Raw genomic sequence first — 7,500 nt, 5'->3', positions numbered from 1 at the left:
TGGGCAGTCAGGTCCTTGGTCTCTGAGTTTCTAAATAGAATTGGATCAAGAAGTAGAGTTTTGCCTGTTCTTGGACATAAAGGTGTGCAGATGTTGGTTATACCATCCTTTGAAACTGTTAACAGTGAGTGACGCATAGTTTATGTAGTTACAGTTGAATTGGATGAATGTCGCTCTATATACCACAGCTTTAGCAGAAGAGAATCCACTCAGAAAGGTGGTTTGATTTCGGCTGTTACAGTGATTGCTACGGTTAAATCGGTGTGTATGTACGATTTCGGTTATGAATTTTGATACAGGAAGTAATATTTTCTAAGCAGGTATAGCTTCTCTTAACACTATATCCGTTACATAGCTTATTGATCTGTATTTAATTCGAAAGAGATGTTTTGCAACTACTAGGATTATCCTGGCAGTATTTGTAGTAATATATGTTATAAGTGTTGACCATTAATTTGTTATAATTGCGAGAATCTTCTATAAAAAATCTCTTTTACAGACCCTCCTAAATTTAGCAGCCGTCTAGATTCTATTATAGCTGAAATCCTGGTTGAAATTGTAAATATGTCTGCTCTCCTTGTTTGGTTTCTCAGAGCGATAGTGTTTACCTATCTTAACATGTTATGTCATGTACGAGGGGCGTTCAATAAGTAATGCCCCTGACCCACTTCCCATAGCAGTAGAGCAACGAAACTTGGCACAGTTATTAGTCTTTTTCTACATAGAAACCACCCAGAGTTACGCATTTCTCCCATCGTTTAATGCAGCTCTGGAGACCGTTTTTGTAGAAGACCCCAGCTTGGTCCTCCAACCACGACGTGACGTCAGAAATCAAGGCTGCATCATCTGGGAAACGCTTTCCTTTCAAAAACAACTTCATGGCTGGGAAGAGGTGAAAATCCGAGGGTGCAAGGTCAAGAGAGTAGGGGCATGGGGGAGGAGTTCATAGCCGCACGCCTGTGCCTCTGATCTGGCGACCATCGAGTTGTGGACCGGAGCGTTGTCCTGCAGGAGGAGGATGCCTTTGCTGATCTTGCCCCGCCTCTTGATTTTGATAGCTTCTCTTAATTTCCTCAAAGTGAAGCATAATAGGCTCCTGTAATTGTGGTACCCTTTGCTAGGAATTCTGTCATCACTACTCCGTCCTGGTCCCAGAAGAATATGAGCATGACCTTGCTAGTGGAGGGCTGCACCCTTGCCTTCTTTGGAGGGGGTGAGTCACGGTGCTTTCACTGTATTGACTGGGCTTTTGTCTCTGGATCATAGTGATGGACCCAGGTTTCATCCTGTGTAATCAGTCTTTTGAAAAATGTTGACTCATCTTCTTGGCACATCTCCAAATTCATCCTCGAGCACACGACGCATTCTTGCTTCCGGAAAGGTGTGAGCAACCTGGGAATACATCTGGCAGACACCTTTTGCATATGCAAATGGTCATGAATGATTGGTTTCCACAGACTCGGTACTAATCTTGACCTCATGGGCTATTTGGTGAATAGTCATGCGTCGATCTTCGAAAATGGCAGCCTCAACTTGATGGACAGATGCCTCATCAATAGCAGTAGGGGGCGACCAGATCTGGGAGCTGTTTCCACAGAGTTCCGACCATGTTTGAATTCACAATGCCAGCGTTTTACAAGGTCATATGATGGGGCATCATCACCATAAGTTACTTTCATTTCATCAAAAGTCTCCCGTGGTGTGCGTCCTTTCAAATATAAAAAGCGTATCACTGCCCGACACTCAATAGGCTCCATTTCACACTTGACTCAGTTCAGACACCTGTAAATCAGAAACCACAATTAATTCAGAGCTGTAATTTGCCACTTAATCTATAGAGATATAGATAATTGCACTTGCAAAATTTCAGCTAGATCAAACAACTGCAAGTGGGTCAGAGGCATTACTTATTGAACGCCCCTCGTATTAATAAGTTTACTGCTTGAATTAGTTGCTGATAATAGTTATATCTAAGCATCTATCCACTGGTGTAACCATTGGTGTGAGAAACACCGTCCTTCGATGAGTCAGTTTCGTCATTGCAACTCTTCGGGTGGTGATGATGGTAGTGTAGTGGTGGTGGTGGTGGTGGTGGTGTTGGGGTGGCGGTGGTTGTAATGGCGGCGACGGTGTTTGTAATAAGGCCAACACTGCTTCTGTAAACGAGGGTATTTCTATGCAGGACTTCGGCTAGAAATAGCTACATCCCTTAAATCATAGCCGTAAAAGTCGTAAAAACAGAAGGACATTTTGTTGTTCTAGATATTGAAGGCCAAGATACAAATTGGTCATGGTTGGAAGGTCTTTGATAATAGGTCTGCTCAATCAGAGTTGATATTAGGTTAAATAACAATAACAGCTTGAAATATACGACTTCTGTAGTTAGTGAATTACGGAACCCTGAAGTTCCAACACAGAAGAGATTGTCGTCGTCAATAAAGGATCCTTTAAATGGTCATTAGGGATTCAGAGGAAATAGTAGCTAAAACGTCCCTCATGCTGCATTGCATCATCTTAAATGCGGAAACGACACATATCTTCATCCTAGATATAGTTCAGTTCCCGTGGCATTGCCAAGATATGAACGGTTGACTCTTCCTCTAAAGACCGAGAATTCTTCAGATCATCGGCTGTGGGAGTAAAGAATATTCGTGCTATGAGTTATTTCTGCGGCATTTTGTTTCTCTCGTCGCTGTTGTTGTTGCTATCATTGTTTTCGGTACTGATGTTGTTGTTGTCGTTGCTGCAGTTTTCGTTATTGCCGTTCGTTGATCCTAGATCAGTCTTAGTCGAACAGGTTCGTGATCCAAGTTCTAGCCGTATCATCTCGCAGGTTTTCCGATATGCTCCCAAAATCCCATTGTACTTAAGACGGTTGACAGCGATTTGTTGGAGGCTTAGCAGCTATTTCTAGTATAACGGGAGATTACCTCGAGGCTTTCTTGTTTGCTGTTGTGCTGTGAGTAATCATGTTACAAACCCGTCTCAACCATTTCCATTCTTCAACGCTAATGTCACTGCCGTCGCAGTCGCAGACATCAACGTTACCCATGCAACCATCAGACCACTACCACCACCATTACCACCATAACCAGCACAAGATCATCACCATCACCGCCACCACTTGCACCAGCCCCGCCATCATCATTACGACCACTTCTATTGCTATTATCACGCCACCCTCACCATCACCACCAACCACTACCACCACCATAACACAACCACCACCACCAACATCACCACCACAACCATCGTCACCACCAGCGCAATAGCATCACCATTACTGCCAACATTGGCACCATCACCACCACCACCACCATCATTGTCATCAAGGCTACTACGACCGATACCTGTACTCTCCTGTTACCACTTAAACTCCTACTACTGCCACCACCACCACCACCACCACCACCATCGTCATCATCATCATCATTATCATCATCACTACCACTACTTCCGTCATTACAACATCACTACCAACTCCAACTACGCATTATTACGAACAGCTCTCACCACCTCCTACCACCTCCCACCACCTCATCACCGCCTCTCACAACCGTCTCCACCTCTAACCACAACACCCGCCATCACCACCGCCCCTCCCCCACCGCCATGGCTGCTACCGCCCCAGCCAGCCTCTCATTATTATGATAATTAGCAATTAATAGAACTAGATGCCTTAATTGAAGAAATTAAGTCAGCACCAAGCGAGTCAGTAATTCGGTTAGTTTTGCCTAACACTCCTACTTTGAATTAATACCTGGCATGGCGCCACAATTCACAGACATTCTAAACTTTACCTCCTACCCTTCCTTTCCTCCTGCTCCCCTTCTTCCCCTTCTGCTCTTCCGTTCTTTTGCCGAACCACCAACACCACCGCTACCGTAGGCACCGTAACAACTTCTAAACCGTTACTACTACTACTACTACTACTACCTACTACTACTACTACTATACTACTGCTACTGCTGCTGCTGCTGCTGCTAGTGCTGCTGCTACTACTACTGCTGCTGCTGCTACTACTACTGCTGATGCTGATACTGCTGATGCTGGTGTTGCTATTATCCACAACCACCACAAGCAAAATCTATACTACTACTACTACCACTGTTGCTGCTGCTGCTGCCACAACTAGATATATCGCAAATGCTACTGATTTTTATTTTACCACCACTATCGACACAACCGCTACAATTAGTAAACTTCGCCGTCTTTTTTACGACTACTACTAGCATCACTACTACTACTACTACTACTACTACTACTACTACTACTACTACTACTACTGTTAGCATCGCTGCCTCAACTTTTCTCTTTCCCTTTCTCTCTCACTCTCGCTTTCTCTCTCTCTCTTCCTATTTATCTTTTCCCTACCTCAGGACACTGTCATATCAGACTGTCTTTTCATTTATCTCGAACCTAACACATCATATGCACAAACATCCATTTCCTTTCTTTCATCATCTCTACCTATCTGTCTTTCTTTCTCTAAGTCTCTTGATTCACACACACACACACACACACACACACCACACACATACACACACGTATATATTATACATATATATATATAATATATATATATATATATATATATATATATATATACTATACACATATGTATGTGTATTTATATATATACATATATATACATATATATATATATATACGTATATATATACATATAAATGTACACACACACACATATATATATCTGCATACACTTAGAAAACTTCACCGGCTCCGATTGCATGATCCGGCCATTATCTTCACCGAAACACGTGTAAGATGACGTAGTTAAAAATTTATGAACTGTCTCCAGTTTTGTTTTTTCTACATATATTCACACATATACACCCAAACACATACAAGCACACACAAACACACACAAACACACATACACACACACTCACACACACACACACGCACACTCAAACAAACAAAACAACAAACACGCACACATATAATAGTATTAGATAGTCCTTGGTAGAGTTATATATTTGAAAAATGAATAGAAATGCCTTTTCTGATCATTTTCCATTTCCACACAGGTACACACACACACACACACACACACACACACACACACACACACAACACACACATACACACACAACACACACACACACGTGCGCGCGCGTGCTTACATTCATTGCAATGCCCATTCTAGTCTTCCACTGGATTCTGTCATTTGACGACCACCATGCTGGGTAACATATTCTAGTATTCATACGCATTCACATTGACCCAAAACTATTTTCCCTCCTGTTTTATCGATTTACACAATTGTTGAGTTGATAAGTAATTTACTAATTTTATATTACAGTTTCTGAATGCTAATTCACTTGATTCAATATGAAATAAGCGTAGCATTCTCTCTCAGTAGTCATCAGTCTTTTGTGTACATCAAAGTTGACATACCCTCTTGACTGGACATGTGCATAAACACGCGCGCGCGCATTTATACATCTACATTCAATTTAGGTATAAAACTTACAGTTTACATTAAATGCTCGTTACATTTACAGCGAAAACCGATCATATAAATTATGATACATCTGTAAATCCGTGAATAACCGTAGATTATGTATAAAATATAAGCAAAAACGAAATGGATTGAGCAACACACTCTATTGCATAATACTACAATCTTTTCATCGTCACTTTATCCGCAGATCATTGCCAAAATATTGTTATATAATATATGAAATAACACAGTGTTTCAGTATTACTTCGGTAATATTGATAAGAATATATATACGTCACGGTGATTCAATAATAAAAACAGCGTGAAGTACGTATTCTATGAAATATGGCATGATGTAGCAAATATTTTGTGCTTATATCTGAAGAATTGACTCTTGCCAATATTGCTGAAGTAATACTATTGGTTTCAAATTGCGGCCACGGCCAGTAATTTTGAGAGAGTGGGTAAGTCGATTGCATTGATCTTAGTGTACATATTTTATGAAAACCAAAACGAAGAAAGGCAAAGTGCACTCCGGCGGCATTTGAACTCAAAGCCTAAAGACGGATGAAATGCTGCTAAGCATTTTGCACGGCGTGCTAACGATTCTGCCAATTCACCATCTTTTTGCTGAAATAATATTGGTACGATGTATTATTTCACATATATAATAATATTTTAGCAATGATCTGCTGATAAAATGATTGTAGCATTACGCAATGAAGTGTGTTATGAAATCCACTCCCTTTTGCTTATATCATATACTTACAAACGCACATACATACATGAATAACAGGTTTCACATTTGATTTTCAAAAGTGTTATGTGGAACTGTGTCGCAAATTTTTGTGTTGTGGCCGTTGTTGTAAAAATGATTTGTTTTTATAGAAATAAAATTTGCGTTCAATTTCCCCGCTATGTTAATATGATAAGGTCATGTGGCAGCCAGCGAGATCCCGTCAAAGCTTTTGTCCTATGTATATGTCATATACCATCCATAGTAAAAGGTGAATCGTTCATCACTGATGTTTTTTTAAAGCCTGTCCAGCCGTGCTTCGTATTTTTTAATAAATGAATGAATTTTTGTCATCGTGTTTGTTCTGTAGTATTGTCTGCACATTCATAATGTGGGAAGACAAGAAATTCAAGAGATTTGATTTTTGTACATATGTCCAAATGCTCACCGTGTGGGATTTGTCTGGGCCTGAGAGCTCGTATTTGTTGATGATGAAACGTTAATCTCATTCTTTGGTGACTTTGGCTTTTCTAATGTAATCTTCGCTGCATCCTATGCGTTTGATGGCATGTATTAAAAGTTTTGAAGAACAAGTAAAGAAAGTACCAACTATGCACTGAACTCTACTGTTTAAAAAGTCTGGCTGTTATAATTGCGAAACTTCTTTCAACATTTTTGAGGACACAAACTAAATTGGGATGAGTTTATACTGTAAAAAACAACACTTTCCTTGCATCAGACTAAAAGAATGTTCTGGGGTCGATTTGTTGGTTTAAATTCTGCTAGATGCAGAAACTATGCTCCAGCATAGCTGCGAACTGAAGCAAGTAAAATATATATATAAATAATCCGATTATCTGCAAGATTTACTAGCCTGTACTGTGTTGACGAGTTCAAAACGTTATATTCATAGCATTTATTCAAATGTGCCTCATGCCTACAAACAGTTGGTCATACATTGAGCGCTGTTCATGTTACATTATTTATTCTAACAACCATCTATGCTATACGAAGAAGACAAAAACCTGGTTGCCGATTCTTATCTCCCCTTTCCGATGAAAGTCGTAAACATCTGCTACTAGGAGTTTGTATTTTATCTTTGACACAAGGGGATGTTTCTATAAATAAATTATTTCTTGCATACATTGTTCAATAAACACACATAAACATACACACACACACACACACACGCATACACACACACACACACACACACACACACACACACACACACATATACATATATATATACGACCGGCTTCTTCCAGTTTCCGTCTATCAAATCCAGTCACAAAGG

Source organism: Octopus sinensis, linkage group LG2 (genome assembly GCF_006345805.1).
Source record: "Octopus sinensis linkage group LG2, ASM634580v1, whole genome shotgun sequence".
NCBI classification, from domain to species: domain Eukaryota; kingdom Metazoa; phylum Mollusca; class Cephalopoda; order Octopoda; family Octopodidae; genus Octopus; species Octopus sinensis.
The sequence above is the reverse complement of the archived record's forward strand: the minus strand, read 5'-3'. Positions refer to the sequence as shown.